General features: G+C 41.6%; 1 pseudogene; it reads left to right on the top strand.

Moving 5' to 3' along the window:
- The first annotated feature begins 1,359 nt into the window (after positions 1-1,359).
- Positions 1,360-2,183, top strand: LOC148146859 (uncharacterized; annotated as a pseudogene).
- Positions 2,184-9,915: the final 7,732 nt, after the last annotated feature.

Raw genomic sequence — 9,915 nt, 5'->3', positions numbered from 1 at the left:
TGCTTAATTATACACTCAGGATTCAATTTGTACTTTTGCACCAACCGAAAGTAATATTTGTATTCATGTCACCCAAGGCTGTTTTATAACAGGGTAACACTCCCTCATCACCCCACAGCACTTCATTTGTCCTGTTATTAAGGAATGTTAATGCAGTGCTGGAGGCAAAGCCAACTTAATTTAATTCACTTTTTCAAAATGCACTAGCCTGAACTCATACAGCTTCCTCAATGCCACTTGTGAACAGAGAATTGAGAAACAATTCACTTCAAAAATTATTTAAAATAACTTCTTATAAAAAACTAAAACATGGGCTTGCAGAGTGATAGCCAAGAGATTGCAGTCACACAATATCAGTTATTTCCTTTAAAGAAAAATCCACTTTTCCAGTGAGGAAATAATTAATTTATTTATTTCAGTAGCACAGATCTAATTCTGCCATGCCATTAGGAATGTATCAGATGTTAAGAGCAGTAGTCAGAGATTGCCATTTGAGAATATGATGTTATGTTGATAACAGAATCCCAGATTGAACACATTCAAGACTGGCTGCTAAATATTTCTGGTTCTAAGGTGTTCAGAAAAGATAGTGAAGAAAAGGAAGATGTCAGTACCGATTAAGAATAACAATATTGAAGAGACAGTATTTTTCAGAAGGTCCAGGACAGAATCTACTTGGTTAGAGTTAAGAAACAATTGAGGTGCCATTTCAGTCCTGAACATATTCTATTGGCCACCAACAAGACATTGGGAAGTGTTTGAGGAATAAATTTGCTGAGAAATTATAGAATAATGATAAACTATGGGGGAGTTAACATTCCTTAAATCCAAATTGGCCAAAGACTTCTTATACTTATGATCATCAGCAAAATGATGTAAGGGGTCATTGGCAGTGCTATCGAGTAACACTTATTGACTAATAACGTGCTCACTGATGCTTAATGTCTGTTCCACCAGGGCCACTCTACTTCTGACCTTGCAGCAGAGAGTGGCGGGAGCTGGGCAGAAGTGAAGTCGGAGTGCAGAGGCTGTTGGGAAGGTGGGTGAGTGTTATTTAAGTACTTACCTCGAAGCCAGCGGTCTTTTTGCAGCAGACAGTGGTGGGAGCTGGGCGGAAGTGAAGTTGGAGCGCAGAGGTTGTTGGGAAGGTGAGTGAGTGTTATTTAAGTAGGTGTGTTCTCGGCCCTAGGTCCTACATAGTAGGGCCTCCTCTAACCTAAACTAAAAGTCCACAGACTTGCAACAAAACACGGGGGTCAAGGGACATTTCTGTTGCAAAAAGAGCGAGTCTTTGGCTCAGGAGTCTTCGACAAAGAAGTTGAGAGAAGTGATTACGCCACAGTTGAAGAGGGTGAAGACATGACTGCCAAGCTGATTCAGTGTACTGGGTGCATGATTTGGGAGGTCAGGGACTCTGGTGTAGCTGGCTCGTATAACTGTGGAAAGTGTGTACACGTTCAACTTCTGACAGAGCATATTGCAGGACTGAAGAAAGAACTAGATGACCTCAGGCTCATCCGAGAGAATGAAATCTTTCTGGACAGGACCTTCAGCGAGGTTATTACACTAAGCATACCAGAAGAGAGTAGAAGGGAGAAGACAATGAGGAAGGCAGAGATGAGACAAGTGCAAGAGACCCCGGGAGAAGTACCTGTCAGGAACAGGTTGAATCTCTTGGAAACCGTAGAGACAGATGTCACTGCCAGTCCGAGAGGTGGTCAGGTCTTGGCGTGGAGGCAGAGCCGAGGAGTCAGACATCACATAGAGCCGTGGTAATAGGGGACTCCATAGTAAGAAGAACTGAACGGGGTTTCTGCGGCAACAGGCAGAATTTAAGGTTGGTGTGTTGCCTTCCTGGTGCCAGGATTAAGGACATCGCAGACAGAGTGCAGGAAATTCTCAAGGGCAAAGGTGAAGAGCCAGACGTGGTGGTGCATGTCGGCACAAATGACGTTGTGAAAAAGAGGAGGGACATTCTACAGCGGGACTTTGGAGAACTCGGAAGAAGGCTGAAAAGTAGGACATTTAGGGTGGTTATCTCTGGTTTGCTTCCAGTTCCTTGGGCTGGAGAGGGCAGGAACAGGAAGATAATGGACTTGAATCTGTGGTTGGAGAATTGGTGCAGGAAGCAAGGATTTAAATTCTTTGATCACTGGGGTATGTTTAGCAGTAAGGATAAATAATACAAGAGGGACGGGTTGCACCTTAATAAGTGGGGGACCAGCATTCTGGCAGGTAGGTTTGTCACTGCAACACAGCTGCGTTTAAACTAAATAGAGTGGGGGAGGGGACAAACTGGAAGTTTAAGAGTAAGTTAAAGGGAAAGTTCGAACAAGAGAAGTCAAGAAAGACAACGGAATCAATAGAGCAGAAAACTCAAAAAAGGATCATGCGCTAAGGTCAAGTGAAATAGGGATTGATAGGAAGGGTGAGGGCAGTAACAAATTAAAAATGTTATATTTGAATGCACAAAGCATTAGAAATAAGGTGGATGAGCTTGAGGCTCATTTGGAAATTGGCAGATACGACGTTGTGGGGATAACTGAGGCGTGGCTTCAAGTGGACAGGGCTTGGGAAATGAATATTCAAGGCTCTCCATTCTATCGTAAGGACAGACTGACTGGCAGAGGGGGTGGGGTGGCCCTGTTGGTAAGGAATGATATTCAGTCCCTTGCACGGGGGGACCTAGAATCAGGGGATGTAGAGTCAGTATGGATAGAGCTGAGAAATTCTAAGAGTAGAAAGACCCTAATGGGAGTTATCTACAGGCCCCCAAACGGTAGCCTGGATGTAGTGTGTAAGTTGAATAAGGAGCTAAAATTGGCCTGTCGCAAAGATATTACTACAGTGGTGATGGGGGATTTGAATATGCAGATAGACTGGGAGAATCAGGATGGTACTAAACCCCAAGAAAGGGAGTTTGTGGAGTGCCTCCGAGATGGAATCTTAGAACAGCTGGTGCTGGAGCTTACCAGGGAGAAAGCAATTCTGGATCTGGTGTTGTACAACGAACCGGATTTGATCAGGGACCTCGAAGTAAAGGAGCCATTAGGAGGTAGTGACCACAATACATTAAGCTTTAATCTGCAGTTTGAAAGGGAGAGGGTAGAATTGGAAGTGACAATATTTCAGTTGAATAAGGGGAACTATGGAGCTATGAGGGAGAAGCTGGCCAAAGTTCAATGGTGCAATACCCTAGCAGGGATGACAGTGGAGCAACAATGGCAGGTATTTCTGGGTATAATGCAGAAGATGCAGGATCAGTTCATTCCAAAAAGGAAGAAAGATCCTAAGAGGAGGCATGGGTGGCCATGGCTGACGAGGGAAGTTAAGGACCATATAAAGACAAAAGGGAAAAAGTACAACATAGCAAAGATGAGTGGGAAATCGAAGGACTGGAAGCTTTTAAAGAACAACAGAGGATAATTAAAAAGGAAATACGCAAAGAAAAAATAAGGTACGAAGGTAAACTGGCTAAAAATATAAAAGAGGATAGTAAAGGCTTTTTTAGGTATGTGAAAAGAAAAAAAATTGTTAAGACTAAAATTGGGCCCTTGAAGACAGAAACAGGTGAATTTATTACGGGGAACAAAGAAATGGCAGAAGAGTTGAATTGGTACTTTAGGTCTGTCTTCTTTGGGTAATGAGTAATCTCCCAGATGTAATAGTGGCTGAAGGACCTGAACTGAAGGGAATCCTGAAGGCAGGAAATGGTGTTGGAGAGACCGTTAGGTCTGAAGGCTGATAAGTCCCTGGGACCTGATGGTCTACATTCCAGGGTACTGAAGGATGTGGCTCTAGAAATCGTGGATGCATTGGTGATCATTTTCCAATGTTCTATAGATTCAGGATCAGTTCCTTTGGATTAGAGAGTGACTAATGTTGTCACACTTTTTTAAGAAAGGAGGGAGAGAGAAAACAGAGAATTATAGACCAGTCAATTGCTGGAGTCAATTATAAAGGACAAAATTACGACACATTTGGATAGCAGTAACAGGATAGGTCAGAGTCAGCATGGATTTATGAAGGGGAAATCATGTTTGACTAATCTTCTGGAATTTTTTGAGGATGTAACTCTGAAGATGGACAAGGGAGATCCAGTGGATGTCGTCTACCTGGACTTTCAGAAAGCCTTTGGTAAAGTCCCACATGGGAGGTTAGTGAGCAAAATTAGGGCACATGGTATTAGGGACAAAATACTGACATGGATTGAAAATTGGTTGGCTGAAAGGAAACAAAGAGTAGTGATAAATGGCTCCCTTTCGGAAGGGCAGGCGGTGACCAGTGGTGTGCTGCAGGGATCAGTGCTGGGACCACAGCATTTTACAATGTCCATTAATGATATAGATGAAGGTATTAAAAGTAATATTAGCAAATGTGCTGATGACACAAAGCTGGGTGCAGGGCGAAATGTGAGGAGGATGTTAGAAGAATACAGGGTGACAGGCTAGGTGAGTGGACGGATGCATGGCAGATGCAGTTTAATGTGGATAAATGTGTGGTTATCCACTTTGGTGGCAAGAACAGGAAGGCAGATTACTACCTAAATGGAGTCAAGTTAGGTAAAGGGGTAGTACAACAAGATCTAGGTGTTCTTGTACATCGGTCAATGAAAGCAAGCATGCAGGTACAGCAGGTAGTGAAGAAGGCTAATAGCATGCTGGCCTTCAAAACAAGAGGAATTGAGTATAGAAGCAAAAAAGTCCTTCTGCAGCTGTACAGGGCCCTGGTGAAACCAGACCTGGAATATTGTGCGCAGTTTTGGTCTCCAAATTTGCGGAAAGACATTCTGGCTATTGAGGGAGTGCAGCGTAGGTTCACAAGGTCAATTCCAGGAATGGCAGGATTATCTTACGCTGAAAGATTGGAGCGACTGGGCTTGTATACGCTAGAGTTTAGAAGGCTGAGAGGGGATCTGATTGAGACATATAAGATTATTAAAGGATTGGACACTCTGGAGGCAGGAAGCATGTTTCCCCTGATGGGTGTGTCCCGAACCAGAGGACACAGTTTAAAAATAAGGGGTAGGCCATTTAGGACAGAGATGAGGAGAAACCTCTTCACCCAGGGAGTGGTGGCTGTGTGGAATGCTCTGCCCCAGAAGGCTGTGGAGGCCAAGTCTCTGGATACTTTCAAGAAAGAGTTTATTAGAGTTCCTAAGGATAGTGGAATCAAGGGTTATGGGGATAAGGCAGGAACAGGATACTGATTGAGGATGATCAGCCTTGATCATAATGAATGGTGATGCTGGCTCGAAGGGCAGAATGGCCTACTCCTGCACCTATTGTCTATTGTCTATTGACCTCCTTCCAGCCTCTGTTCAAATGTGGATAAACGAGCTGAACTGCAGAAGAGAAGAATGCATCAAGGTAGCATTTAACCAAGTGTGACATCAAGAATCCTGGAGTTAATTGTGAATCAGGTGGAAATCTCTGCTTGTTTAGGTCATGCTGACTGCAAAGGAAGATGGTGGTTGCTGTTAGATGTTAATCATCTCAAGACAAGAGCATCACTGCAGGAGTTCCTCAGCATTCTTTTCATATCCAGAGGTGCTCACAACTAAACATTTTTTTTCCATCTCCAATTCACAGTTCCTCAGGGTTCTGTGTGAGGCTCACTCATCTTCAGCTGCTTCACCAATAAACATCAATTCTGAGGTCAGAAGTGTGGACATTTTCTGATGATTGCACAATGTTCAACATCACACACAAATCTTCAGATTTGGAAGCAGTAGGTTCCAACTCAACATCCAGCTTGAGTTGACAACTGGCAAGTAACTTTCATATATTCAAGTGTCAGACAAGGACCATCTCCAACATGAGGGAATCTGACTTGATTTTCAATGCCATCACAATTGCTGAATACCCAATAAAGATGACGATTGACCAGAAACTGAACTTGTCCAGACATATGAATACTGTGAGTACAAGAACAGGTCAAAGTCTAGGAAATTTGTCCAGCATCCATAATGGCATTTCAAGAATGTGATGAAATATTTTCCACTTTTCTGGATAGGTGCAGCTCCAACATCACTCAAGATGCTTGAAACCATCCAGCCTAAAATATCCCACTTGATTGGTACCCAATCCTCCATCTCGATAATTCATTTGCACCAACAGTGACAGGGGCAGCAAAGCCATAACTTAGCAGGTTTCCTTTGACAACACCTTCACAATCCAAGTCTCCTGCTACCTAAAAGGACCAGGGCAGCAGAAGAATGGGAATATTGCCAACTAAAGGTTTCCTTCCAATGGACACACCATTTTGACTTGGAACTACATCGCTATTTGTTCATGAAACAAAATCCTGGGACTCCCTTCCTCAGAACATTGTGGGTGTATCAACACCCTAAAAAACTGCAGTGGTTCAAGAAGGCAGCTCAACACCAACTTCTGCAGAACAATTAGAAATGGACAAAAGGTGGTCTAGTATGTGACAGCACATCTGTTGACAAAAACAAATGTGAGACATATCAGTTCTCCCAGTATAGGCTGGAATAGTATCGTGTAAAGGACAGAGATGGGAAGGTTTCCGAAATATGTTCAAAAGAATTTTCCAGATCAGTATATTTGTAATTCAATGAGAAAGAAGATATTATAAGAACTGTTTCTAGGGAATGAGGTGAGTCAAATGTCGGTATGGAACATTCAGTGCTTGTGATCACTATATCATAAGGTTTAGGTTAGTTATAGAGCAGGACAAGGAACAAACCAGAGGAAAAAAAAATGGAAGAGAGCCAATTTCAATGATGTGCAAACAGATCTTGGTAAGTATGACAGATGTTATATTGATTAAACAACTGAGACCCTGGCAGAATATAGAAATTTCAAGAGTGAGGGAAAAAAAAAATAAGAGCAGCAAAGAAAATAGATTGACAGCTGGCTTCCAAAAGCGTTCTGGCAAAAGTTCAAAATTTGGTGCAGGAGGGAGACTCAAAGGTTAATAAGGAGGGAGAAATTAAAGCAAAAACAGATAGTGGGAGTTTTTACAGGTGTTTAACTAAGAAAAGAATAAATAAAGCGAGCATTGTTCCTCTAGAGAGTGAGCCTGGAAATTAATAATAGAAAATAAGAAGATGGCAGATGAATTGAACAGATATTTTGCAGCTGTTTTCACTGCAGGGGATATAAATAAGATCCCAGAAATAAATGTGAATCAGAGAGTGAAAGGGAAGGGGAAATTAAACCAATTACAGTTGCCACTGCAATCATACTGAGAAAGTTGTTAGAACGAAAATCTGACAACCCTCAGGTCCTGGTAGACTTTATTCCATGATCTTAAAAGAAATAATTGCAAATACAATGCTTTCAATTTTCCAAAATTCTTTAGGTTCTGTAAACTTCCCATCAGATTGGAAAATATCAAATATGACTCCTCTGTTAAAAGAAATGGAAAAAGGAAAGCGGTAAACTACAGGTCAATACAGGGATGGCTAGACAGACCAAATCAGACTCACTAACACTGGATAACACTACACAGTAAAATTAAAATATTCAATGACCCTCAAAATTGCCTAATTGTTCCTAACCAGACCTAATGAGGTGAGCTTTTATTTTAACTCTCAGATGGTTGTGAGTCTTTTGAACTCTCTTACACATACAATGATGGAAGGAGGGTCATTGAATGTTTTAATAGCAGCAGAAGATGGATTCTCAATGAATGGGGGAGTCAAGATATAGAGAGGCTGGTAGGAAAGTGGAGTTGTGGTCACTGTTAGATAAACCATGTTTTATTAAATAGTAGAGTGGCCTTGAAGGGGCTGAATACTCCTAGCTCGAATTCATGCTTGTATTTACAACTATGTAAACTAGCAAATGGATGGTAAAAGATAGATTAGGACCAATCATAGCCCAAAACAGAGACTTATACATGGAGGTGGGAGCATGTCTGAGGTAAAGAATGTTGAATTTACTCTTATCTAAGGGGAAGTTTTTTTTAAATCATCATGAAAGAGGGGATAGTTGAGTCACTCAATTGCCTGAAAATGTGTTGCTGGGAAAGCGCAGCAGGTCAGGCAGCATCCAAGGAGCAGGAGAATCGACGTTTCAGGCATGAGCCCTTCCTCAGGAATCCTGAAGAAGGGCTCATGCCCGAAATGTCGATTCTCCTGCTCCTTGGATGCTGCCTGACCTTCTGCGCTTTTCCAGCAACACATTTTCAGCTCTGATCTCCAGCATCTGCAGTCCTCACTTTCACTCAATTGCCTAACAGTTGATAAAAGAAGGTTTCAGAAACATTGTTTGCGTTTAAAGCCATTATGTCACCAGAACTGGATGTGTCTGTGGAAATATGAGGAGGTGGGTTGCTGTGGATCATGGTTGGTAATTGTCTAGATACTGCCTATAATCTTTCAATCCTCCTTAGAGATAAGGTGATGTCACAGGATTGGAGGATTGTAAATGCTACACCCTTGTTCAGAAAAAAGAACATTGAAGGTTAAACACAGCATTGACAGTCCTGTCAGTTTAACCTCAGTAGTGCCTTTCGAAATGATAGTCCAGTACAAAATTAACAATCACTTGGAAAAATGTGGAAAAGTTATTATGAAGATGTAGGTGTATTATACCTTTAAGAGAGTAAAAACAAGCAGTGACAGCACCAAGTGTTCTCAATAAAACACAATGTAACATGTGCTGCAGCTACTGGGGTAGCTAAGTATTGGGAAATGACAGAACAGACACAAATTAGGTCAATCAGTTTAAATTATACCCTAAAAAAATACCAAATTCCAATCAAGTTTGAATTGAGTATATTGACAATCTTAAAGCCAATGACACAATCCGATGCTTTGGGGTATAAGACCAGGGAAGATTGAACAGTTGGGAGGAGAACTGCTACCAGACCAACAGCTGTAGTGTGCTAGTAAGCACTCTCTCAGAGGTACCTGTCTAGAGAAGGAGTTTGCATAGAGAAAAACATCGACACTGACCTGGAGAGCCAATCTACTGATGAAGATAAAGAGAAGATTCAACCTCTGGCTGGTTTTAAAATTTGGATTTCTCTGTAAATCTTAATTGGGAGTTTTATCGGACTAGTATTATAGAAGGGAAGGTAAAAAATAGGTTAGAGGAAGGAATTCTAAGTAGTTAGTTAATTATTCTCTGTTATACTGTAAGAAATAAAGTTGCTAATTTTTACTTTAAATAGTTCTTGGCAACTCGAATTCTCTTACAGATTCTTGCATGGGATACATCTTTTCTGTGTTGCTGGTTTTAAATTAAGCAGGAGGGTTTATCCTGTGTTGTAACAAAGTTAAGGTAATTGCATTAACCAGTTAACATAGACTGCATCCCCCTAAACCCCTTGCTCAGGAAATGTAATCTAAAGCTGGGTCTTCTAAGTTCACAAATGGTTAAGAATGTCTTTCAAGGACATCTACAGTCTGCTCATTGAAACTCAGCAAATTTGCCCCAGCCATTCTGCAGCTCGGGGAGTCACACAGTGCAGCAACACTGGGATAAGTAAAGGCAAGCTCTAAACAAAAATAACAATAGTGATAGTTATGTGTTAAATGTATTGTTCAATAAAATTGGTATAGAAGGGTTTTTTCGTATTTTTCTTATCAGGAATGCAGTCAAAACAATGCTGTGATAGTCCAAAAGTGAGGCATAGGAAAACAGAGAACCAATAAATAACAGGAGTTAGGCTTTCAGAAGCACAGAGTGTTTTCTGCTGACAGCTCTTCTCCTCTTTCTGCAAATAGCTTGTCTTCTCCATGACTTCTTATCCATTTTCTATTGATAAGTGTGGTGCTGGAAAAGTGCAGTAGGTCAGGCAGCAACTGGGGAGCAGGAGAGACAATATTTCGGGCATAAGCCCCTCATCAGGAATGACTTATGCCTAAAACGTCGATTTTCCTGCTCCTCAGATGCTGCCTAACTGGCTGTGCGTTTGCCGAACCACACTTTGATTCTG

This window comes from Chiloscyllium plagiosum, unplaced genomic scaffold (assembly GCF_037043375.1).
Source record: "Chiloscyllium plagiosum isolate Xiang-an unplaced genomic scaffold, Cpla_swu_hap1 HiC_scaffold_18, whole genome shotgun sequence".
In the NCBI taxonomy this organism is placed as follows: domain Eukaryota; kingdom Metazoa; phylum Chordata; class Chondrichthyes; order Orectolobiformes; family Hemiscylliidae; genus Chiloscyllium; species Chiloscyllium plagiosum.
Note: the sequence above shows the minus strand (reverse complement) of the source record. Positions and strands in the feature narration are given on the sequence as shown.